Source organism: Dromaius novaehollandiae, chromosome W (genome assembly GCF_036370855.1).
Source record: "Dromaius novaehollandiae isolate bDroNov1 chromosome W, bDroNov1.hap1, whole genome shotgun sequence".
NCBI lineage: Eukaryota > Metazoa > Chordata > Aves > Casuariiformes > Dromaiidae > Dromaius > Dromaius novaehollandiae.
Window position 1 is genome coordinate 44153178 of NC_088130.1, and position 25630 is coordinate 44178807.

General features: G+C 39.9%; 1 protein-coding gene across 2 annotated transcripts in view; it reads left to right on the plus strand.

The window, feature by feature from the left end:
- The first annotated feature begins 425 nt into the window (after positions 1 to 425).
- The window catches only part of LOC112987098 (synaptic vesicle glycoprotein 2C), a 119193-nt gene continuing 93988 nt past the window's right edge, over positions 426 to 25630 (plus strand). For both annotated transcript variants that reach the window (XM_026106793.2, XM_064499840.1), the window contains exon 1: positions 426 to 649. The gene's annotated coding sequence lies outside the window, so the exon portion shown is untranslated. The remainder of the gene's footprint in view (positions 650 to 25630) is intronic.

The following is a 25630-nucleotide window of genomic DNA, read 5'->3' on the forward strand; positions in this document are numbered from 1 at the left end:
GGGCGGGCAGCTTAGCGCTGCTGCCCTGCGGGGCGCTTCCCGCAAGCGCGCCGGGGGGCAGGGGGAAGGCCGCGGTGGCCCCCGGGCCTGTTGCACCCTCTTACAAAACGAGCCGTTTCGTGCATCCTCCCCTGCTGCTGCCTCTCGTGAAACGCTGTCTCCTGACATAAAGTGCAGGTGTGGGGAGTTTGTTATTTTTATTCTCCCTTCTCTCAGGAAAACGGAGCTTGCTCTTGCAGAGGCTCTGCAGCCGTGCCGGTTTCCGCGCCTGGCCCTCGCCGCGGCTCGGGCTGCTGCTGCTGCTGCCGCTGCCGGGATCGCCCACCCCGCACTCCCACGCCGTCAATTATTGATCGCGGCTGCCCGCCCGCCTGCCTCCCGCGCCGTGCCGCGCCGTGCCGCCGCGCCCGCCCGCCAGCACTGCAGCAGAGGCAGAGAGGACTGCGACGTGGAGCCCACACAGCCACTTCGTTCCGCCCCTCCTCTGGTCTGTCACGCTCGGCGACTCCTCCGGGAGCATCCTCGCTCCCTCCCGCCCCGCAGCACCGCGCCGAGGCAGCAGGCAGCGGCCGGCAGCCGGGAGCGCCCCGCAGCCCGGCGGCCGCCGCTCTCCCCGGGCTGGCCCCACCGCGCCGGCCCGGCCCCGCCGGTAAGTGATGCTCCGCGGAGTTAGGTGCTGCTGCGGGCCGCTATTGCTCCCGGGTAACTTTTCCTTTTTTGCATGCATGCGGTAGAGAAGGGCTTCAACTTTTGTACAGGAGTTATCAGGGGCTTTGCTTGCTGGGGCGGGGATCGGGGGAGAGCGCTCTTGGGGCAGGTCGAGCGTTAAAGGGAGCGCGGGGCACCTTCGCGATGAGTAGAGCAGTCTTTGCCCAGCTGCTGCTTGCTCACTTCAGCCCTCTCCAGAGCTCGCTTACTCTTTCGCACAGGGACCAGGTTGTACAGATTCGAGGTGGTGTAAATATCTAATCTCTGCTTTTGAAGCTGACTAGCACATTAAGGCTGGCACAACTTTTACACGCTAGGAGAGCAAAAACCAGGGGTCTTTATGTCCACAGTAAAGAAAATCGAAGATGCAGGAAGGATGTAAAGATTCCAGCTTCGTAGGGAACGGTCACTTTCTTAGATGTGTTTACAAGAGAACAGGCAGTGTTTCAGACTATGCAACAGAAAAGGAAAGAAAAAGAACATAAACAATTTCAGTGCTTTTGAAAACTACGTTGCTTTTCTCACTATAGGTTGCCTGCAAGGATCGTGACTCACATTGTCTACGTTGGGAGAATAGTTTAGCATTCACCACCCGTGAGGGGGAGGAGGGGGGACTCCCTTTCCTACAGCTGCAACAAAGGAGTTTCCCAAAACACGCTAAGTTCCAGTTTTGCTGGTGCTTTGGCGATGTGGAGCCCAGGAACCCCCCGTGCCGGGTGTGGGGAGCAGAGTGTGGAGAGAGGGTCGTTTCTTGGACGTATCCCTTAGTGAAATCGCAGTGGGGAGAATCATCGTCCAGGTGCAGGGGTTAGGAAAAGCCTAGAGGGTGGTGGGGGTTTCTGAGGCGACCCCCTCCCGATTTAACGGGGATTGCAGGGCGGGGGAGCGGGAGGGATGCGGGGAGGCAGGGCGGCTGCCCTGGCGGCCCCGCGCGGGGGCAGGACGCCCCGGGGCGGCACGGGGGGGCGGTGAGGCGCCGAGCGCGTGGGCGGGAGCGGGGGGCGAGGGGCGGCTGAGTCACGCCGGCCGGGGTGGGCACAGCACAGCTGGGCCGAAGGGGAGGAGGGCAAGCAGGGGAGGGAGAGATGGGGAAGACGAAGATGAAGGTAGGCGGGGAGGAGGGAGATCATCTCATGGAAAGATGCTGAGATCATCCGGAGGCTGCTCGGTGATGGGTAGCATCCTGCTCTCCTTCCCGTAAAGGGTGAGGAGCGTCTGTAGTGGGGGGGGGGGGATTGCAGAGGTTAGTACAACATGGGGGAAACCTACCCAGACAGACACGATTGGTGCTGCTGTACTTGGGCTGCATTGCACTGCAGTGCAGGGAGCTCGCAGCAACTTCTGCCTTAGGAGGGAGAGGGAGACGCCGAGTGCAGCTGTAGAGGTGGCACAAACTGTGCTGAAGATTTTTGCTTTCTGAGGGAGTTGCAGATAGGCCTGGAAGTAGAACTGTGAGGAGGTTTTGGAAGCAACTTCTTGGTGAATTTACAATTAACTACAAAGGATTTTAGGGGGAAAAAAGTTCTCTAATTAGAATCATTGTAAATAGTATACTTTTGTCTGAAGTGTTCTTCCTTTGAGTTCTTCATGGGAAAGAGCCCTGCTTTGCTATGTTTTACAGTGAATTTCTTTCCTTAGATTGAGGTTCTTGTGGGAATGAAAACTATCATTCAGTTGTTTTGTCCAATATTAATCATTTTCCCTGTAGCTAAGCATGTATTCAGCATTTTCATAGTGAACAAGGCACTGTGGTAAGTTGGAGCCCCCATTCCTTTCCCCTCAACTAGCTGTTTTCTGCTATTTTATTGGACAGTAACATGCATTGGATCTTATCGTTTGGGGACTTATTTTGTTGTTTTTTATCCATTTCTGTAACATGTGAGGACAGGCATGTATTCCGTATTCCTGAGAAATGCAGAATTCTGTGAAATGTAGTCACAATACATTCCAATTGGAGTTTTATATATATTTGTAGGAAAGCTTCCTGTAGGCCAAGTATTGACAAAAAGACAGCTTGCCAATTAACATTATTGACACACAGGGTGCCTCCAAGCACCTTTAAATGATACTTGAAGAAAAAAAAGAAACAAGGTTTAATATCTGTATTTCTGAAGCTGTATTTCTACTGCTAATTTAATAAAGATGACCATGAATATCAGTGACATAGACTAGACATAGACTTTCCCTAACGGGAACTTGATGTGAAGTCACATGCCATTGCATTCTGAAAAAACAGATTTGTATTTGCCCAGATGAGGTCGACCCAGGTGTCTCCTGATTATATATTTGTGAAATCTAATCCATTTTTAATAATTGTAAAATGCAAGAGTTGTTTTCTTCTCAGTTCTGAGCAACATGCAAGAAAGCTGTTTGCAACAAAGGAAGATCACATGAAGCATTCAGTTATATTTTCAAAATGCAGTATGACTGCAGGTGACAACATGAGATATATAACTGAGATTATATGTACCCGATTATATAAGATTACGTAAGTTTCTTGCAGTAATGGCTTATTTCAAATGAATTGCTGAAATGGTGTGTTCCAAAGCAGAGGGCGAATGCTTATTCACAATGGCCGTCATCCTCCCATTCAACTCAGTGGGTATTTTATTATGGATTTCAGTGGGAACCAGAACAAATACAGCTATAACAGTATAAAATATTTTTGTATGAAAATAGTATTAATGAAGATATTTCATATTTTCAGTTGCATAAAAGTTGTTTTATCCTCACAGGCAGATCACTTGGGCTGTATGTTACTGAGAATCTTTGCAACCCATATGCATCACAGGATGCATATTAATGCTTGTTTAAACAAAAGCTCACCAATTAGATTAAATGTGTTTGCAAACATATGATAGGGAACCCCCAGCTGCTGCCACCGCCTTCATATTATGTAGTGCATAATATTTTCATCTTAGAACAGATCAGAGTCCTTTTTAAAATTATCCAGAGGACTGAGTTTAGAGCTTGTTTTCTTTTAAGTGTTTGTAAGCAGTTAAATGAAAAAAATAATTGGAAGTATGCTCAGAGTATTGATGGTAATAACATTGGTAAGAAAACAGATATTTACTTTTTTCTTTTAAATTTTAAAGCTGTTTCAGTTACTAGAAAACGTATCATGTTTAGCTTAAAACTATGTTACAAAACATAGTTTTTCCGTAGAACACTGGTTGATAGCTTAGTCTTACATTTTACAAGACAAATTAGTCTTACAGGCTTTTATCTGTCGTTTTGTGTATCTCTACTTGGTTCTTCTAGACACATTCTAAACATGTAAAGTAACTATTCTCCTGTAAATATGTTACCCGTCTGTGGTATGTCAGTGAGGCTTGGTCTCAAAATAACCATTTTAATGAGGTATATACATGTGCATTAAATACAATGATGTGCTGATTTCTCCACCAGGACTGTGATTGTTTTGTTAATAAAGGGACAACAGTTTCAATGAGAGGAGCTAAAGTGAAGCCAAGCACATCCTTCTTTCCTTCTCTGGGGCTGGAACTCTGTCGGTTCCCCCCAGTGGGGCTAATAGAAGTTTAAATGCTGCAGACATACCCATCACATTGCTTAAGGTGTAATGCAGTGTACTGTTCAAGATGCAGTGTTCTTTCATTTTTAAGACTGAAATCTTACCTATGTTTGTCTGCATTTCTGCTGACCAGCTGCTAACAGTTAAGACTTGACACACAACGAGCACCAGACTTAAGAGATTAGATGGACATCGCATCCATCAAAATACTTCTAATTAAACTAGAATGTGTGATAATGAAAACATGAATAACACCTAACACTTAACGTAGCTCTTTCAGCACACATGGTGTAAAGCTTTATGTTGATCAGAGACCCATGAAGAATATGATGTTGCTGCTGCTTCATGTTTCCTTGCTAGCAGCAAGATTTTTTTAAGATAAAGCAGCATCCCTGTAGCCAGCTCTTCCCTTCTCGACAGATTATTTTTGTGGTCAGGGCCCTGTGGGTCTGGTTATGTGCTTTATTCTAGGATGGTAGTCTGCACCTCACAAGCATGTACAGATTTCTGACTGAAAATTTGAGCTGCAGTGAATGCAGTTGATAGCAGCAATCAACCATCCTGTAGGCTTTTCTTCCCTTTGTTTCTAGTATGAGCTGTGTGTAGGGAAGAGCTCTAGGGAATACAGCATAGAAATTGGTTGTTTAGAAGTACAGGCAACCATGGAATTGAGAGGTGACTTTGCTCCAGGCATTTGATAGGGCCTTTGGGCCTTTAATGGGCACCAGTTTCATGGCATGTAAAGCTGGAGGATAAACTTTTTTTTGGTAAGAATAATAGTACTAATCCCAAGAAGGTGGTTTTGCAGACTGGATTCCACACCCACCCACCCACCCCTCCCTGCTCCCGCCCTGAGCAACTGCCTACCATGGTAGTTTTTGCCTTTTTCCAGGAACCCCAGCTGTTGCTGCAGCCTTACCAATGAAGTGGTACTTTGAACTGCTCCAAAGGCAGAGAAAGGAGTAATTCCTCAGAACTGCACTTCCAGCTGGAAGTCACTGCTCTCTGACATGTAGGTGGTTGTTATATTTTAAATTTATGTGGATTCTTGAAATTATTCCTCTTGGACAGCTGATGGTGTATCTCAGATCCTTGCTGTCTGTAAAAAATGGGACAAGATACATATTTATTTTCTTTTAAAAGTAACACACTAGAAAATTCCATCACAAAATGTATCCAGCCACCACCAACAATAAAGATAAGATCAAACGTATGTTTTTCCATTTCCTGATCATGTTGAAAGCTCTCTGCAGGGCATTTGTGATATCTTCCTTGTACAGATATGAAGGCACCAGATACTGTTTGGCATTTTCCTTTTTAACTCTCAAGCCAACCAAAGTAAATTGCTTTGTACAGATTATGAAGGATCCTGTAGTGATGCTATCTTTGGGGGGATTTATAGATCTGTGAATGATTGGGGTGATTCTTCATAAGTCACGCTAGGCTGGTGCTGAAAGGAAAGGTAAGCTATTACTATGGCCCCCTCTGGTTCTAGAAAATGTGTATTCTTTATTTTACAAAGCAGAGTTCTCCTTATTTTAACCAAGCCACATTTGACCTGTTTTAAATCCACAAGTGGAAAAAAGGGAGCTCTAAATGCAGTAGGTGAATATACAGAATGTTAACATCTCACCTGTCTCGGCCTCCTGCTTTTCATACCAGTGTACAGCTCTGCAGTTAATGGTGTCTTTTGCTTTTGGACAGTATTCTTGTTGGGGTCTAGATGTCACCTTTTGTGAACAGGACTCACCATTTCTGTTTATGTGTAACTGGTGAACAGACTGCCACTCAGACCAGATTCACTTACCTTCATAACATTCTGTCTCCGTTTACCATCAGCACCTTATTTTCAAATAACTGAACTATTATTTCCTGTCAGTTGTCTTAAACAAATCAAGCTCTAACAATAGGTAGAATATCAAAGAAAAATGGACGTAAATGATATCAGACTTGTAACCAGCACGCTCATTACAGTGTTTGGAAATCTTCTAAGGGTGATCTGTTCAGAAAAGAATAGGAGTATAAGGCGTGTAGGAGTCTCTGCTATGCAGATAGCATCTGTTTTTCTTTCCATTGGTATGCCTTCTCTACACTAACTGCAGGATGCTGTAAACATAATGAATATGTTTAAAATAGCTGGTTTCTGTTGCCAGACAGCACAGCAGTATGATGCTCAGAATGAACCCCAAAACATACTTGAGATTATCCCACAGTTAGGACCATGGTGCTGCAGCTAGGTTGCCTTCCATCCAAAACTAACTAGTTTAAAACTTGCAGGAGAGTTTCTACACAATACTACTGCAATGCAAAAGGATGATGATAGAATAATTTAGCTTTAAAGGGACTCCTAGAGGTCATTTCATCCAGCCACCTTCTGAAAGCAGGGCTAAATTTAAAGTTAGGTCAGGTTGCCCAGAGCCTTGTCCAACTGAACTTTGAATATCTCCAAGGAGGGGGATCCCTGAGCTCCTCTGTGTAACCATTCCAGGGCTTTGCCACCCTCATCATGAAGAATTTCTTCTTCTTTTTGTTTGCTGCAGCTTGTGTTTGTTTACTCTTTCCCTTTTCCCCTTCAGCTCTGAGAAGAGCTTGATTCTGTCTTCTCTGTAATCACTCATTAGGTGATGGAAGACAGCGATTAGATTCCCCCTTGAGCCCTCTCCTCTGGAGGCTGGGTGAACCCGGCTCCCTCGGCCTGTCTGTGTGTACATCACGTGTCCCAGCCTCTAACCCTCTTTGTGGTCCTCTCTCTCCAGTGCATCACTGTCTTTCTTATATTGTGGTCGTGGTGAGGGGGTTCAAAATTGGACCTACTAGTCTAGATTTGGCTTCATGAGCAGAGAGGAATAATTACTGCTGGCAGCACTCTTGCTAATGCAACTCAGTATGTGGTTATCCTTCATCACCACAGGGTACACTGTAGCAGCATAACTTAAAATGGGGCCCATTTTGTTACAATATTGGCATTGGTACAGGTGCCCTGATTTTTCTTGTAGAAAATGTTTCCCATTATGTCTCAGAAAGATGTTACTGTGCATGATTTTTGGAGTGTGATAATCCATGAAAAATATTTTGAGACGTGTAATACTGAATGCGTATAAACAGCATGAAGAGAAGTGTACCACTGAGCTATGAAGTATTATGTACAGGCTCAAGTGCCAGTTAACAAAGATGTCCTCCACAGGTGGCTGCATCTCAATTGTGAGAGGAGGGAAACCACATTAAATTATTATAAATCTACATACATACATATATTCACTAGCTTAGGTCCCAGTACACCCCACTGTAATTCAAATGAGGTGAATGAAATTACATTCAATGTGAATTTGGCTCAGAATCTGTCAGTCTAGAGATTTTTGCTGGATAAAAAAGGCTGTATAAGCCAAAGATCTTTTTTCCCTAATGATTATTTTCTGTTTGATTTTTACATAGTATCTTAATTATTTTGTTTAAAAAAAAAATGTCACCAGGCAATGTATACCCTCCTAAGATTCCTTATATCTGGATATCTAACACTTGAATATAAAATAGAATCTGCATAGTTAGGCATGGCAGATATTGTCATGTTAATTAGCATGGGAAAACTTGGGTGGATTTGTTTCTCAGTACCATAAATAAAACAAGCACATTGTACTCTCTTTGTGGGTGTATACCTATGTTATAAAATCATGTATACGTAAGGTTATAGAGGGAAACCTTCAGCTTTAAAGAAAAACTATTATTTTTATATACTTTTTGTCCTCTTGTAGTTGCTTATAACATCTGAAAAGACTAAAGTTGAAAATTACCAAAGGGAAAAAAAGAAATTTTAAAGGAATTAAGTCTTTTTCCCCATTGATTTTATTCACTGCACACCATTTCACATACAGCTAGTTTCATGGATTTCCCCACATTTCTTGTCACTTAGAAGGGTTCTACATTCACAGAGAACTGAAGTGAAAATAGAGAGGAAGCATAAAAAACCAAAGCTGCATACATTATGATAGTAGTGCCACAAAGACTAGTAGGACAATTTCGAGATTAGAGGCCTATCTGCAACCACTTTCAAATAATTTTTAAAACAGAATAATGTTCTAGTTGATGGCATCCCTTTAGTTCCATTTATCATTGTGGCCTCATACAGTCTCATTAGAATGTATGCAATGTTGCTCCTGTCAACTGCGTAATTTGGCTATTTACAAGTAAAATTCAGAACACAACTTTTCCTTATAGCATAGTGTCCATAGTGTCTATAAGGAGTGAGTAGTCCACTATTCTGTAGTATTCCAGTTATTTTTTAAATGTTACTATGCACAGTACAGTGTCAAGGAGGAATGTTGTTTGATTTTATACATGTACATATATCCTTTCGGTAAAACAATAGATAAGTATCAAGCCAAATCACTCTCTGACCTAAAGAATATACATCTCCTGCAAGTGTACAACATTCAGATTTTTAAATGAGTTGAGGTCACTACATTTGCATATCGAGGGGCTAATCTCTTAGCTACTGGGAATAGCAAGTGTGCTGTATTTAATTTATAATATATTTTTAGGTGTTCTAAACTATCAAAAGAGACTCCTAAGTTTCAGATATTTCATAGGGTTTTCCAAGTTGGGAAGAAACTAGACAATAAAAAAGATGGTAATTGGCTAACGTGAATTCTTATGAAAGATCTTTATTTAACGCTATGTGGAAGAGAGGTCCTAACCATGGTCCTACCTTAAGAACCTTAATAGCTAAGATCAAAATCAACAAAGTATAGACAACTCATGTGATATTTCCTGGAATTACAGCTTGTGTCTTCACTGCCTGCCCATGCCCAGTTGGAACTGGAGAAAGTATATGTCTAAGGTGTATCACTGCACATTGCTAATCTATAAGCAAACCTAACACTTTGGTACTGAGCACCTTACCTTTATGAGGCAGTTTTATCTGGAGTACTTGATTTGGAGTAACTTCCTTTGTAAAGATATAAAGAGGCCCTCTGAAATTCTCTTTCAGTTCAAGCTTGTCTAGTGTTTAAAGCAATGACCTTTTTTCCCTGGTAAAACAGCATTTGGGTTTTTGATTGCAAAACTGGGACAACTATAAAAATGAAGCATTAAATAGGAAAGTACTGAGAATTTCTCTGAGGCATCTTTTAACTGAAGTAGCTAAGGACCAACTCAACAATAACCTATATCAGGGTAGCTTTTTCTATAGTGTATCAAAGCCATTCTTTGTCTTACCAATTTGGAAAGTATTAGTGTGCTGAACAGCTTTCAATCCTCAGTATATGTGAGAATTCAGGAAATCGTGCTCAGATCCCTTGTCTGGGATTGAAATTCACAAAACCTTTCGAATAATGTTTATTTCTCATATTTGGCTCTTCTTCGCTAGGAAGAACACTAAGTTGCCAGCTATGTGATGTTCCCATTCCCACATAGCATGACAAGCTTTCTATGACTTCATAATAACTTATAAATGATGAGAAGTATCATCTATACAGTGATCATCTTACCTTTTGAGATACAGTGAGGATTTTTGTAGAGATCGTATATCACATCCTATTAATACAGATGAGCAACATGGCACTTGGTGTTGTTTCTGTTCCACCTTCACCCCTCCCTTATTCTAAAGTGAATGTGGCCCATATAAATCATCAAAGTTAGTGTTCTAAGGCATGTATATCATTTTGGTAGGGGTAGAAAGAAGATGTTTGCTAACTGTCCTAGGTTTTCCTAGTGCTTGGTCAATGTGCAATCTTTCAGAACAGAAGACTTGCAGGGTCCAGTTTGAGGCCCACCCAGTAAAGACAGACATTGACAAACTGCCAGTCTTGCAGGAGCCAAGGGCACCTGAGGAGCAAGGAAAGGCTGAGGGTTTGCTCAGCTGGGAAGCAAAAGCTAAGGGAAGGGGCAGGGGGGCCCGATTGCTGTCTTCCATCATCTAATGAATGAGTATAAAGAAGATGGAGTCAGACTAGGAAATGGAAATTCCAACTAGGAAGAAATTCTTCACTGTATGGGTGGTGAAACACTAGGACAGGCTTGAGAAGCTGTGACATTCACATCCTTGGAGATATCCAGAATTTAGCTGCACATGGCCCTGAGCATCCTTCTCTCATTTTGAAGCTAGCCTGGCTTTCAGCAGGAGGCTGGAGCAGAAGATTTCTGGAAGTCCTTCACACCTAAGTTATTCTATGATTCTGCTTGTATGAGGTATTACTGGCATAAAGAGTCGATATTATTGAAAGTTAATACATCGTGGAATTCAGTCTCCTCTTCCTGTAAGCCCTTTACTCATGTCAGTATAGTAACTGGTCAAGATCAGGGTCCCTTTTTACTATTGCTTATAAATGCAGAAGATGTAGCACTAGGTGTGAAGAATTTACAATCTAAGAAAGAGTTTGATTACGCACAGCAAAATACTCTGTTCTGTTAAACTGTGTACCACAAAATGTCTCTTACTTGTCTAGAAGTTCTTGTATTGGCACGGGCTGAGATGCAAAATCAAGATAATTACCTTGATCAGGAAATAGGTTTTATTGATGATTGAGGTTGTTCATTCACTTCTTAGAGTTACATAAAGGGCCAAGCTGTAGAATTACTGAATCATTTCATTATTTGCTTATGGAGATGCAGTAGCTCATCATGTCAGCTCATTCCTGGACACACAGATTGACTTTCAGACAACTTTTCTCTTCCTGGGGAGCTATACTTTGCAGTACACAAAGAGAATTTGAGCAGAAGTTACTGCACCTCATAGTTAAATCCAGTTATGAGTTAGCTAAGGCTAAAATAAGAAAATCTTTAGCATCAGAAAACTTGAAGACTGTAGATTTTTTTAACCAGTGTAAGCTGCTTTATGCTAGTACTTGCTCATAAGATACAAAGTTTGCCTCTAGCATCCAGGTTCACACTTCACAGGCATAGTTAATTCTTTTATTTTCTTGGAATGATAAGGATTTTTGTGTGTTGGGCTGGTGAGCCAAGCGGTCTTGTTTCTAACTCATATAGGCACAACAGCTCTAGCATTTCTTCCCTGAGATTTTCTCTATATGGTTTATCTTAAAAATAATGCAGTCAGATGCATTATTTCATTTTTACTAATATTCACTTTTACTAGCAAATGGCCAGTATTGTACGGAAGAGGGAGCTTGTGAGAATGCAAAAATGCAGAAATTTGCTTCCTAAAAAGCATCTAGTGAAGGTTGTTCCCCTCCACTACCCTCCCCCCAGGCTGGCTGACTTACTGGAGTGCAGGCGTGCTCTTTTCTAGTCTGTGCACTTGAGCTTCTATCCCACAGGAGGCTACAAGGATAAATTTGTGATCTTACAAATATTATATGTATATAATCTAATTTATTGTAATAGGGTTGTTTGTATGAATTATTTTACTCAAGGGCATCAGTTTTTGCAGAGTAAGACCACTTATAAAGTAGAACTCTTATGGCAAATGGGTTATTCTGATTTAATTTTATGGGATGTATGTGCATAACTTTCTGATGTCAAATTCAACTATGTCCTGTAAAGTGTCTTTCTTAAAAAAAAATAGCTTTTAAAAATTGTTTTTGCAACTACTCTGTGCTGCAGCATCACTTATATCACAGTGTAATTCCCTGCCAGGAGAGGCAGGTAGGAAACAGAACTGAATTACTAATTGGAACTTTTTCAGTTAAATGTTGGTGATTCTATATTAAATATGTAAAGTGCTTTGGGGTTCACTTTATTTAGAGTTATTGGGTAGAAGTGATTTTTTTCTCAGTTTGGGGAGAATTGTCATATATTGTACTTCTCATGCATAAAATAGGTGGAAGCCATTTATTTACGTGTGTATTTCAATGTCTACAAGTAACCAGCGTCAGATACAGGCCCCAACACATTGCCTTCCTCCATTCCTGTGACCAGTAAGACTAGTGTCTGTGAGCAAAACTATTCTATAATGATTGAACTTAAGCCAGCAACTTTCTTTAAGGTATTGCATTTGTTAAAATACTAAATTCAGTTTTATTTAATATTCTAAAACAGTGGAAGTAAGAATTCTGTGACGCCCTTGGTCTTTAGTATTTTAATGATGTGTATTTTTAGTTAGGAAGGTCTTTGGATTCAAAAAACTTTCTGAGAAAGTTTATATCATAACTGAAATAGGAATGATGCAAAGGGAATTGTTGCTGTACTTCATAAGGGGACTGTAAACATGTAGAGGTTTTTAAAAGATCCAATTAATTGATGTTAAAAGTACAGTTTTAAAACCTGTTACCTGTTACAGAACTGGTAAATCAACAGCTCAGAGTGGAAGGGTTATGTACTGTGTGTGTGAATTGTCCCACTGAAATCTGTGGATGAGGTCAGGTGAGGAAGAGCATGTTCAGTGGACAGAAAAGATACGTTGATTCAAATTTCTGTGACATTTTGGATTGAATTAAAAACTGCCTTTCCTTAACAGGAATGTCCCATGCTGGCTCGAACTTGCTCTAGGGGTGCAAGCAACAAGCACTGTCAGCTCTACTATCTGCAACACTGTAATTTCTTTTCAATGAAAGCTGATACACTTATGTTCAAGGAACTGTTCTAAGCACTTAATCAATATGCTGTATATCCTGAGGCCACCATAATGTGATGCTCTTAGAAAGCTAATTGTAAGCTGGAATTCAGAACTAATTGGCTGATGAAGCAAGAATTTCTTTTTAAAAATTGCTTTCCTTATTGAATTTAAACATTTATGACATCTGGATTTTTCCCCCAAGAAAGGAAAATGACTTTTAGAGCTTGGCTGCTGTGTTTTATTGGAATTTAACTCATTGTTTATTTTTCCTACTTTGAATTTGTAACTTCATGCACACAAGAGTGCGTTGTTTCTTCTTATGGTCTCTTCAGGCTTCCCCAGCCACATAGTAGGCAAGAGGCCTGCTTGGAGAATAACACCAGTTTCCTTCATTGGTCACCTGGTACTGGCAATGTACTCACCATTTCCCTGCATTGAATCAAATATATTACCTGTTATGAGTCATCCAGGAGCCCTGACGTTGGTGGGTCAGGAGTGAATAAGAAAAGTGATAACATTAGGGTGGAGAGGAAAAAAAGGGAAATAAATATAAATGCCCATTAGTAACGTGGAACCTTTAGAGAGTTTGCTGCCCAAGCACTAGGGTAAGTGAGAAAGCATTGGGAGAGCCTGCCAAGTGTGAATAGGGGTGCTTGGACGTGCTTTGTGAGTATGTGTAATTGAGGTGTTGATAAGGGTATGGTCCACCTTATCTGTGGCATTCAGGGGACATTACTGATGAGGCACTGATTTACTGATAATAGCAATGTCTTTAGTTATACAGAAAGCTGATTGTCACTGAAACAGTCACTGTGGCAAATGTGAACATGATAGGACTATGAAGGCTTTTGTATTTGAGTAACTGGTGAAGAGCTATGATTGTTTTTTTTCAAGGGCAATATCAGTAAAGAACCAGGGTAGAAAATGTGGATATCAAATAATCAAGCTGGAGAAAGAAACTCAAAGGGAATGACTTTACAGTGCAGCTTGTTGGAATGGTACCTTACTTACACTTGCACTGTTGGAGAGCAAGAACATTTTGCTGCAAGTCTAGCAAAGATTAAAATAAGTTGGTGAAAAACTTGAGAGTAATTCTTACCTTTTGGGGAATATATGGCTTTTAGGGAATGAGCCAGTCTGATGTTAGCCTTTTAGAAATTAATAGATTCTTTTCTTTATTTTGTTGCGTGTATTCTTGAAATGTGTTTTGCTTTCCTGATTGTCACATTAGCTGTTCTAAATACCATTGATATTCCAGCTTTTAAAACATGGAGGTAGCATGAAGAAGTGAAGCAGCCTGCTGTTCCTGGTGAGCTTTCACAGTCCTAAGGGTAGTCTGCAGGTCAGGGGCTACCTTTGGTAAGCCACTGTTAGCGCGTATCCTGAGTGCGCATCAGGACTGTGACCGCTCCAATAGGCCCTGATGAGCCTCAGCGCCACCCAGGCACCCTCTGCCCGCTGGTCCAGGAGTGCCGTTAAAACTGAGACTTCGCTGCTTGCCTGAGCTAGCTGTCAGGGAACAGCAAGCTCAAGGCTGCTCCCCAAGGAAGGGGGACCCCGGAGCGGAGGTGACCACCGCGCAGGCTGGGCAGTGCAAGCCCTGCTGATGGGGTGCAGTCGCTGAGCCGAGAGAGCAGAGGTGGTGAGAGCGCCAGATTTCCCTCCGAGCGAGTGGGGGGGTCCCAGCTGAGGCTGGTATGGGCACCGAAGGCCTATTGGGGTGCTCAGGGCCCTGACAGTCTGATCATTTAAAGCTGGTACAGAGAAGGAGAGGACAGAACTGCAGAGTGTGGAGCCACAGTAAAATGGTCGCCTTCAGTGTCCAATTTTAAGCACCAGACTAAGAGTTAGGCTAAGAATAAGTGGAAGCATTGAGGATCTCAGTGAATTGAAATACCGTATAAGCCCATAAACCACACAGAGAAAAGATAGTTGTCATGTGTCTTTGTGTTTTAGAAAAAAATAAAAATGGTTTCACGTGGCAGAATTTATTTCTGAGGTGTTTTAGCTCACCTCATCTTGTTGTTGTGCAGGGCTAGATGTAAGAAACAGAATACTTTTCAGGTTGGCAAGTAAGCTGTTTTCAAAATAAGCTGTAGGAAGCTTACTGATACTGAAAAATATTCACCAGCTCTTCTATCTTAGTTTCACTGCCTATTCTGTGCTTTAAATGACAGAGCATTGTATTTGCACAGTTAGGCTGTCCACCTCTACGTCGTCTACCCAAGGCAAGAAAGCCACATTGAGGTAGTACTCAAATCGCATAATGCACTTTAACACACGGATACGCTCTGTTGTAACAGAGGTCTAAGTTGCAGCATCTGAGAAGCTAGCGACTGTTGCTTTTTCAGTACAGCTTGTTTATCTATCCATTACTTCAGTCTCTCTCTGTCTGTTCCCTTCTCACTCATGTTATCAAATCTACAAAATGAAGGCTTATGAAGTTTAGTGAACCATGTAGGGATGTAAACATTTTAAACCGATAAAATTTTAAATTTATGACTTAATGGGGGCCATGAACCTGCAGTCACAACAGATTTATTATTTATTTTAGGGCTTAAGTTTTCCTGTAGTTGCTGAAAAACTGTATCTAACAGGTTAAAACTTGGAAGCCAATGAATCAGACTTAATTGCAAAAAAAAATTTCCACTTAAACTTATATTTTCCCCTGGGGAGAGGTAAGAGTTTATGAGTGTTGGAAATCACTTTTCTGAATGCAGCAGATTTAGCCTTCTATTTGGATAGCACACTGCATAATCCTTAATATCTAAGCTACATCTGAAGCAGAGTGATGAGTTACTATGAACACAGGCTTTTAACACAGAATTTACTGTTTTTCATTAGCTCATACTCTAAAGATAACTTTTAATTTTGTTTTCATCACAAGGATTTTCTGATAATGAGCTTAGTGAGAAACTTCCTAAATCTCAGTTTGAACTTTTGGAAAAATCTCAAAGATTTTTATTTGCAATGTTCTATATTTATCTTCAAAAACAAAGTACTGAAGGAAACTAACAGTTAGGAAACTAGGAGACAGCTTAATTTACTCAAACAGAAAAGTAAATAGATCCATCTTCTGTCTTGTGTTGATTTACTTATATGAATTCTCCCTTTCACAGTTTTTTCTTTCTTGCACATGTAGTCAGTTCCCAGAAATGCTATGAGGATACTGTACCCTATTTTGTGAATAATGAGAAGTAAACATTTTCGGTAACGACATGTTGTCTTGCTAGTTTAAGAACGTGGTTGGAGTACGTGTCACTTCTCTTCTGGTAGTTTACAAATGTTTTTCTACAATGTCAGTTATATATATTATGCAGAAATTTGTTGAGTACAAAAAATGCAGACAGTACACAGCCCTTAGAATTAAATCTAAAGATGACCTGATGTTGTTGTATTTTGCTTTAGATTATGAAATAAACTAATTACATCCAGTAGTGTTATCCCTCCCTTTTCATTGTAGCTTTTGCTTTGGGAATTGTGTTGTTAGCCTGTTGCGATTAGTCCGTTGGTTAGTTTCTGTTTGTGTTTTTGGTTCTTATACAAGTATGATATTTTCTGTATGAGTTTTAGTATATTTGACATTTGGTTAGCAACTCAGCAAGTTCCAGTAAAAACAGTACCTCTGCTAGAGTAGTTGCTAGAATGCAGAAGCCGGTCTCTGGAAAACCCTGAAAGGAACAGGACGGAATAGAAAAGATTAGTGTACATCTGCTGGAATAGACACAGTATAGATTTTTCGACTGAATAATTTCTAAAATACCCTGTTCTGAAGAATAACAGAAAAAAGCCAAGGTGGATGAGAAACCAGTTTGTTTGCAACAGGAAGCTAGCTGTAGTTGTTGCACAGCTGTTGGAAAAGGACATTAGTTTGTAGCCTAATTTTAAAATAAAATAATCTGTTCATTGAAATCCTTCTCTTTCATTTCAGATATACTTGTTCTTTTAGATTAAATAAAAAACTTATAAGATAAATCTAGAAGTTTGTAATGCTCCCATGAGCATGTTAGAATTTAAAAAAAATGGTAAGAGAATGCTGAATGAGATGCCAAGATACTTCAAGACAGATCATCAACTTTCAGAAAGAAAATTAAAATAAAATGATATAAATCCCTTAAATTTAATTCTTATTTAAATATGCAGGAAAAAGATTAGCTATTTACAGCTCTTTCAAAAGTATTGAAAATACATCTTGCCAAGGTACCTGTTATCTGCCTATTATCAGGTTATTTTCATTATAGTGCTCAGTGAATGTTCTTCCTGTCATTCTTGATTATAGTTGGCTTCCTGTTTTAATGAATCTTCGTGTCACAGGCTCTGGAAGTCATTGTTACTTTGTGTGTGCAAGTACACTTCTTATTATCAACTCTCTTATTGCTGTATTCTGTGTGAAGAGCTGTGCCTGTCATTTACAGGTTTTCCCTTCATAGGTAGACAGCCTGCTATTTTGATTTTTTTTCTTTGAGTTGTTTACTCTCACAGGTAGCACGTTTACAGATCAACGCAAGGAAGAACAGATCTACAATTAAAAGTACAATGTGGGAAATGACCGAATATTCATTTCAGTTCCTATTTTGATACACGCCATGTGACTTTGGGCAAGTGATCCAACTTTTCTGTGTTTCAGTTGCCACTTTTCAAAGTGGGAAAGTGAAAATAATTCGATAACCTGCCTGCGGTTAATTGTTTTGTCCAAGATACTTGTCTAAAAGCAAATTCTTGTGCTTTGTAGTGTTTATAAGCTAAAGGATTTGTGATATATTGCCTTTATACCCTAAATCATTCTCAACAGCAAATGTATAGAGGCTATATACCATCTAACTTCTCTTTCTGAAGCAGAGATGAAATAGCAGGCAAGTTCATGAAAGTGGATTTTTTGTTTCAAAATCTCCAGACATTACAGGCCTTTTGGACTAGAGCAAAAGGAAACTTTCCTTTGGTATCGTTGTTGCTTTATTTGTTAGAAAGTAAAATTTAAATTGATAAAGGTACTGTAACAAAGTACTCAATATATGCTCTTTAAATCATATTCTTATGAATTTGTAATTCTTTTTCAAAGAAAAAGAAAATATTTTAAAAATTATTTTTTTAATTTGATGCCTCTTTAAATGCACATTTTAGCCAACATTTTGATTTTGGTTGATTTCTGTTTTTTTCTGCCTTCATTTTTTATTATTAATGACATTTGCATGAGTACAAGCTTTCTGTTTCTTTTAAGTTTATCCATTACTGGAAGGTAGTCCTCATCTGAAGACATAACCTTCCGTTAGTCAGATCATAATCATTTCCAATTATACTACTCTACTCTGATGTCGCAAATTATTTCATTTCCAGGTGAAAAAGTAAGCAACAGAAGATACTGTTCTCTTGCATCTCTTCTCAGCTATAAAAAATGGCTAAGAAAAAAATAGAAAAGTATTATGCACTGCTACGTCATATCAAAGAACAAAGGTCTTCAAATTTTACTTAAGTTCTCCAACAATTTTCACATGATACAGTTCAAGAACACAAAGGATGCAATCCCACAAGTCCCTGCAGACCTGAGCCACATGCAGAAGTACAACCCATCCCTGAATTCAATGGAATATCTACCCACTTCCTCCCCATCTCTCCATGCACAAAACTGTCCCAGAAGGGCTGTTCTTTCCTTGCCCCAGAATAGTATTTGCTTTAGTATGTCCAGATAAAGAATAGATATCCCAATTTCAACACACAAATAACAGCAGGCACCAAAGCTGGTGAGATGGGATTCTCTTCCACTAACATTAGCTGATTAAAAGATAGGCATCTAGTCTAAGCTAATTTTCTAGGCCTCTTCCAGTCAGCAAGAGACACACTCAATTTGTGACTCATCTCATCTACCTCAGGATGCAGTTGCCAAAGCAGTGTAAACCACTGCCAGGCTGCGCTGCCACCAACACAGGCATCCTCATCACTCTCCTTGTTCCTGCTGTGCACCACTTGCCATGTACCAGCACTTTCCATTATTCATCCTTAGTGAATCTACAAAACACATACACAAGAGGAGCTAGGGAATTCATAAGCCTAGTACCTGTTAAAGATCATGGGCTTAGCGGAGACAGCATTTCATGAAACACCTCCCATTTTATTCCTCTCATTCCCTTCTAATCCACCAAACTGCCTGCTTCTCTCTCTGTATCGTATGTGCTGCTTGCCTAGTTTCTCCTACTATCCAGCTAACAGACCTAGTTAGAATGGGTATGTAAGTACAGAATCAGGATCTGCAAAATCTCTGCTTAAAATAGTACAAATCCAAAAAGCTGTGTTACTGACACAATAAAATTGAGACGGAATATATTTGTAAGACCGAAGATGACAAAAGTCTTTCCAATGAAAACTGGGAAATCTTAACTCGGACTGAAATCTTTTATATCATGTTAAACATACTGTAAGAATATAGTAAAAATGAACACTCCTTTAACCAAGGGAGCCAAAATAGAAAATGATAGGTACATGTTTCACTGCAAAGTTAGGAGGTGGACCATTCTTCACTTTATACTTGCATTAAATTACTCCTCCCTGCATCATTTCTGTGTTCTAAACAACTTTCAAAGAATATCTTGAAGAAGGACGCCACAATGCTGATAATAGTTTTATGAGCATCAGCATCCTTTTAAATAGGGATATAAATGTGTAATTCAACTGGCCCTCGTTAAATACACCCAACCTTCTAAACCACTCATCCAAATTTCCATCTGAAGTCAGCATCTGGATTTCGGATTCATCTGTGGTCCAGCCTCTTAAGCTCTTTTCATTCTTACTTTTGACCTATGAAATAGCCTCATTATTGAGAGCAAAGATAGTAACTACTCTGCAGTTGTAACACCTACCGACCCATCAAATTCTGTAAAACAAGTAAGTAATTTCAGTTCAATTCTCTGCACACACTACTAAGACTAGACCATGTTACAAAACTGAAATAACAATATCTACTAGTCAAAATAATCACAGTGGTGAAATTGTAAAGACTCAATACTGAAATGATCCTCGCTTTTGGCTTTTTTTTTTTTTTTTTTTTAATTAAATGCATTACTCTTCTAGGAAAAGCTGACTGAACTGAGAATTAAGACAAGCTTTGAAATGACTTGGTAATTGCTCGTAAATGTCTTTTGCACAGTAAACTAATAACACAGAGAACATATATAAAGAAATTAGATTAACTAATAGATATTTTAAAATCTAATACCAATCACTGTTTTCCTGATTTGCCTTATCGTACTTAAGTACTGGAGATTTAATTGCTTTTGTTGGTTTTGCCTTCCATCTAATTACAATCTGGCTTTACTTGAAGAAGACGCTACTTGTTTTTCCTCACATGGGAGTCCATGGATACAGGAGACTGCAAATGTGGTTCTCATTAAGCAGGTGTCTGCAAGGCAAGGCAGGACCTTCACAATCCTCTTCCCATATTGTAGTTTTCCTTTGCACTTAGAGCACTCTTCCCATTCTTCTTGTGGTCCTCTCAAATGAGCATTTCTAGGACTTGTGTTGAGTGAAGGTTACGAAAATGCATCAATTTGTTGACAGGAAACCAGCAAGGAAAAATTAAAGCCAAATTGGATGACATAAGCCAAGTATCGTCAATGAAAGCTAATGAGTTTGCATAATATACGCAACACTACCTAGAATGGCTACCTACATCTTAAGGATGCTGCTACTTCATCATTTGCAAAACTTTTCTTTTAACCAAACATACTTAAACATGCTTCTCCTGCATTTTTCAGACTGTCTCAATAAAAGAAAACTTATTTCCCGCTGGAGCCAAGAGTTATCCTCCCTTCTCATACCTACTTCTCTTTAAAATTCACTTTCTTCATCGTGCTACACAGATCCAATACGCTTTATCATTTATCAGTTGTCAGCATCAAAGGAAAAACAATTGTCCTGCATTTCAACAGAGAACGGAGAAGAAGTAGCATGAAGCAACTGAATAAGCTCAGTTCTCACTGCTTCAACACTTTTAATCAAAAAAAAAAAAAAAAAAAAAGTCGACACTATCTCACATCTGCCCCAGTCATGTTTCTTGCTGCACAGAAAGAAGACAACAGTCTCCTCTGCAAGTACAGGCCCATCAGCTGTCAAGAACTTCTATGAACTGCTCAAGGGGCAATGAAGAAATGGAAAAAATTCCCCTCACAACGGAGAAGACAGGCAGAAAGCTTGGGGAGAGATTTAAAAAAATTTATTTTAAAAGTGCTAACTGAGACTAGAGTTCTAAAAACAATGGAAAGGAATCCTACTCTCAAAGAAAAATAAAAGAATAATACCTTGTAGAAATTCTGCAGGGAATAAAATCTGTAAATACAATAGAATCAGCCTCAGTGACTCATGTAGCCATTTTTAGAATTAATCCATACAAACTTGTGATGCACAGGTACTATGAAACAGCAGGCATACAAATACTAGACTGACAGATGCCACAGAACAGCACTGGAGCTCGGGGAATACATGGAAAGGCTGAGGAGCATCTTGTAGGGCAAACTGTTTTACATCTTGGAATTAAGTGCCTTTCCTTTCTTCCTGGAATAAACCAGGAAATTGTTTCTTATATTTCAGGAGAAAACACAGGAGCATAGTCTCAGCTCCCACTGGGAAAAACTTTCTGAAAAGAATCATCCTTTTGTGCTACTCTTTTTCTGCAGGGGCACCTCATCCCGGTGCCTACAGAACCGAGTCCCAAGACTGTTCTCAATTCTGGACTAATACGTCTGCCAACTCTCTCATTCTCTGCTGCCAGTTTATATTGTCCTCCTCGTGGGGATTCAGCTCTTGCAGCCAATAAACCTTGATAAGAGAGCAGCAGTTTCTTGGCATAATGTTAAGAGATACTTTAACACCCTGGTTTTTTAACCCACTGCCTTCCAGGCATTTTGCCATTCATCACTCAAAGCACATATTCTTTCTTTTTTACCTTTAACACCTGTTACTTTTTATTGTTTGCAACAGGCAATAAAAGGTTGGAAAACAAAACCCTTCTTCTCATTTCATAGTTCTCCTTTCTTAAATTTATTTTACTACATTTCCAGCATGGCAACAGCTGAACTTACAACTTCAGTTTTATTCCTCTGTTTCACAAGTTCGACATCAGACTGGTACTAGCTCTGAGAATCCTCAGGACTCATGTTAACCTCCTCCTCCCGGCGTGAAAGGTGTTGGCATGGTCTCTGCTGGACAAAAATAGTGACAAACTTTATGTAGTTCTTTCTGTGTCTGAAAGCCTGTTTCCTCATTAGTATTCATCCAACATCCTTAAAATAGCTTTCAAAAAATAAATAAATATAAAAACAAGAATTACGTACTAAGCTTTGCTGGTGAGAGACTGCCTCAGCTGTGGGAGACTGAGCATTCACCTATTTGACTTAACTCGTAAGGAGGAAAAAAAAAAAAAGAATTGTAGGTGACAATTCTGCTTGGTGGCACAGACCACTTGGTATGTAGTTTATCTCCGTAGCACAACGAAGGAGAGGAAAAAGGAAAAGTTTTACTCTTGTGATAGGGGTAACAGCCAGTAAAGGTAGAAGAATTTCAGTTTAAATGTAAAGCCTTCATCCCCTGTCCCCTCCCCTGCCTCCAAAAAAAAAAAAAAAGTATACCCCTTGTTTTCCTCCTATACCAATTTCAAGTATTCTTTAAAATTGCATTAACTTTGGATCTGGTCTTGTCTCACTGGAATAACATTTTTTTAGAGTGAAGTCACCCTTTTCAGTCATTTCATTCCAGTTAATACATGTTTGGAAACACTGTTAAGCTGACTATAAATCAGAAAAGCTTCTCTCGTGAACATATGTCTGGATGGAATACATCACTGCTTAATCACTGGAAAATGTCTGCAGCTCTGTGCTTTCAGTTCTAGCTTTTCTTGCCCTAGCAGAATTAAGATCCATGTGGCAAGAACATTTTGATCTTAATTCTGAGTTATCTGTTACACCTTTACGTCTATACTGGATTTGTTGTGATTGTGTGAGTGTGAATGAAGACAGAATTTGGCCTTTTGTACAGTTTTTTACTGGTTTTGCACTGCTCAAACTAGTTTAAAGATCTCGTAGAAAGAATTAAGGTTCATCTGGACTGTGACTACTAGATGCTTAAGTCCATGCTAAAGCTGTAGCTCAGTCAGAGTATGACTCTCAATTCTGTTCTGTAAAGTTTATGATCTGAACATATGCACGTACTTAATATCATGCATTGTTAGTAGCTTGTGGTCTTCGGTGCATCTTCTCACAGCTTATGTTAAGCAAAGGTGTAAGTCTTTGTAGGTATGGGGTTTCTGGCACCTCATAGATTTACATCCTTATTGGACCTCACTGATTTAGTTTGCAGTGTCCAGCCTTTATTTTAGATGTGGCACAATATGTGAGAGATCCGAGTGGTAACTAGAAGGAAGTTTGTAAACATAGTAGAATGGAAAAGAAAAAGCTTTACAGCAACCAAATAATGTGTTTTCCTGTGCATGTATCTTTGTGAATGTTTTGAAATATTTATTTGCATGTACTACTTGAAATAGTGTTTTTATTAGAGGTAAAATCACTGTTTTCCTGGGAAAATACTACATTTTGGTTTTTTAATCAAAGGAATCAAATAGGAATGTGGAATTAGTTTAGTGAAAGTAGCAGGCTTGTTGGGTAAGACAGTTGGTACAAACAAGAATCAATAGCTAGATTCTCATTTGTGCTTTAGCTATTTTATGCAACTCAGGTAGTCATTAATCCTTACTCCTTCAGACTTCCCAGTTACTTACTAGTAGTCAGTCAGCTCAACATAATTAAAAGGGTAGGGAGCTGCTATGCATGGGCTGTAAATAATTCCTCTTCATACTTATCACCCTTAAGGCAGGGATTTCTGTTCATAAAGTACAGTTACTTAAAGGAATAGCATTCAAACCAGGTATGCTGCTTGGAAGGTAGGGCACAATAAAGAGAAATTTTTGGTCTCATATCTAGTATATCTTGAATCTCACTGCCTAGACAGAAACTTGACTTACAGGAAGTCTGTGCAGGATTTTTGCTGGCACAGTTATACTATTGAGTTTGAAGAGGTGTAATTCATTATTGACATAGCTGCTCTGACAGAACCTACAGTATGAGCTCAGTTACTTTTGCAAATTTGTGTTTTTAGAGTGTAGTCTGCTGAACTCAAGAAGTAGATCTACTGTAAAAGCACAAAGAGCTGTTTTGCCAGTGTGTCAGCATTGCACTTAGGAGCACTTTCATCCATTATTCCTTAATGCCTACTGTCTTCCTTGCATACATAGAACCTATGGTAAAGCTATGTTTGACAATATCAATACAACTAAAAATGCTTAAAAGAATGTTGTAATTACTGAAAAAGCAATAATCTAAGAGTGAGAGTAATTCAGAGTTTATCTTGAATATGCTATGCACCCACACCCTAAAATCACCTAAAAGGATCAAAATAATTTAGGAGCACTTTGTAAGCATTAACCCTCATAAGAGTACCCACTAGGAGTTCATGAAGTTCTTGAAAGTCCTTATGGAAGGCTACAGCAGACTCAATGAATGTTTTTATGTATGAAGTGTTCAGTAATAGCTAGGAGAGACTGCAGTCCACATATATGTAACAGTAAGGATCAGATGCCAAATTCAGTACCCAGATGATAACTTCTGAGGAGCACCTTCAAAACTGAAAAGCTGTAATTGGTAAATCTTGTATGCTAAGGCAGTTTCTGTAAGATGACCTACATAGGAGGATTGTGTGTGCCTAAAATCAGGCTACAGTTTTGGGTCATAAATATTACATCCTGTTTTTTTTTTTAAGACTGCATTTCTTTTCCAGTAAACGCTTCAGTTTGCATTGAACCAGTTGAATAGTGCCATCACGTCTGATTTCTTTGAGAAACCTTCAGAGTGTATGAAGTTAATCTAGAGGAAGGGACTAAAAAGAAGCATTATGGTGGATTTCTATAGTCATTATAAGGAAGGCTGGGGAAGTATCTTTTAGCTTCTTAAGGCATATTACTTGCACATTTGTGTGACTTTTAGGATTGGTTTTCTTTTATCGGAACTACACCATGTCCTTAGTTTATCTGAAGCATTCTTTCTGTCCTTCCAAACGATATCAATCTGAAAATTGCTGTCTGGAATATACTTCTGGGAATAGTGTTTACGTCTGAATGAATAAAAGGCAGACTTTTCGAAGCGGCAGCCTGCTCTTCTCCCCTGGAGCTCAGGGAATAGTTCCGCAATACTTTAGCGGAGGGAATAGAATTTTCTTCAGAAATTCCCGGCCATTTATTCTTACTCCTGTGTTACATCTCACTGCCTCCCCGGTTGTGCTGCTGCAGCTTTTTCTGAGGTTGTGCTGGAAGATGGATCATTAAAATGATCATTGGTAAAAACAACCTTTTTCCCAAACTGGAAGCAGGCCATGTTTTCTTGGAAGCACTGGTACTGAAATTTTAGCATGATTTCTTAAAGAAGTGAGACTTCTGCAATCCTGTAGTGTGGATGCAGTGCCCGGATTAATCCCCTTTAACTTCAGACATTTTACTAATGGTGCAGTTTTGTCATCAGTTTCAGCCGTTGTAAATGTGGAGCGCTGCCAGAGAAGGATCCTGCCTTTCTTCCTTGCCTTTGCTTGCACATTGCTGCCATTTCTTTCTACTACTCCTAGCCACTGTGCAGGCACGTGATGAGCTGAATTACCTTGCCTGATATACCTGAAAACTAACCGGGGAAAAAGGAAATAGTTGATTTTGAGTCAAATACACAGGCAGCTCTGACTCAGTAGGCAGCCACAGGATCACAAATGCTGACGCAGAGGAAGAGATGGCAAGGTACAGCAGGGGAGCAGCAAGGGGCAATGGGATGAAACGTCTTGGTGCTTGTACCCAGCTGGGCTGG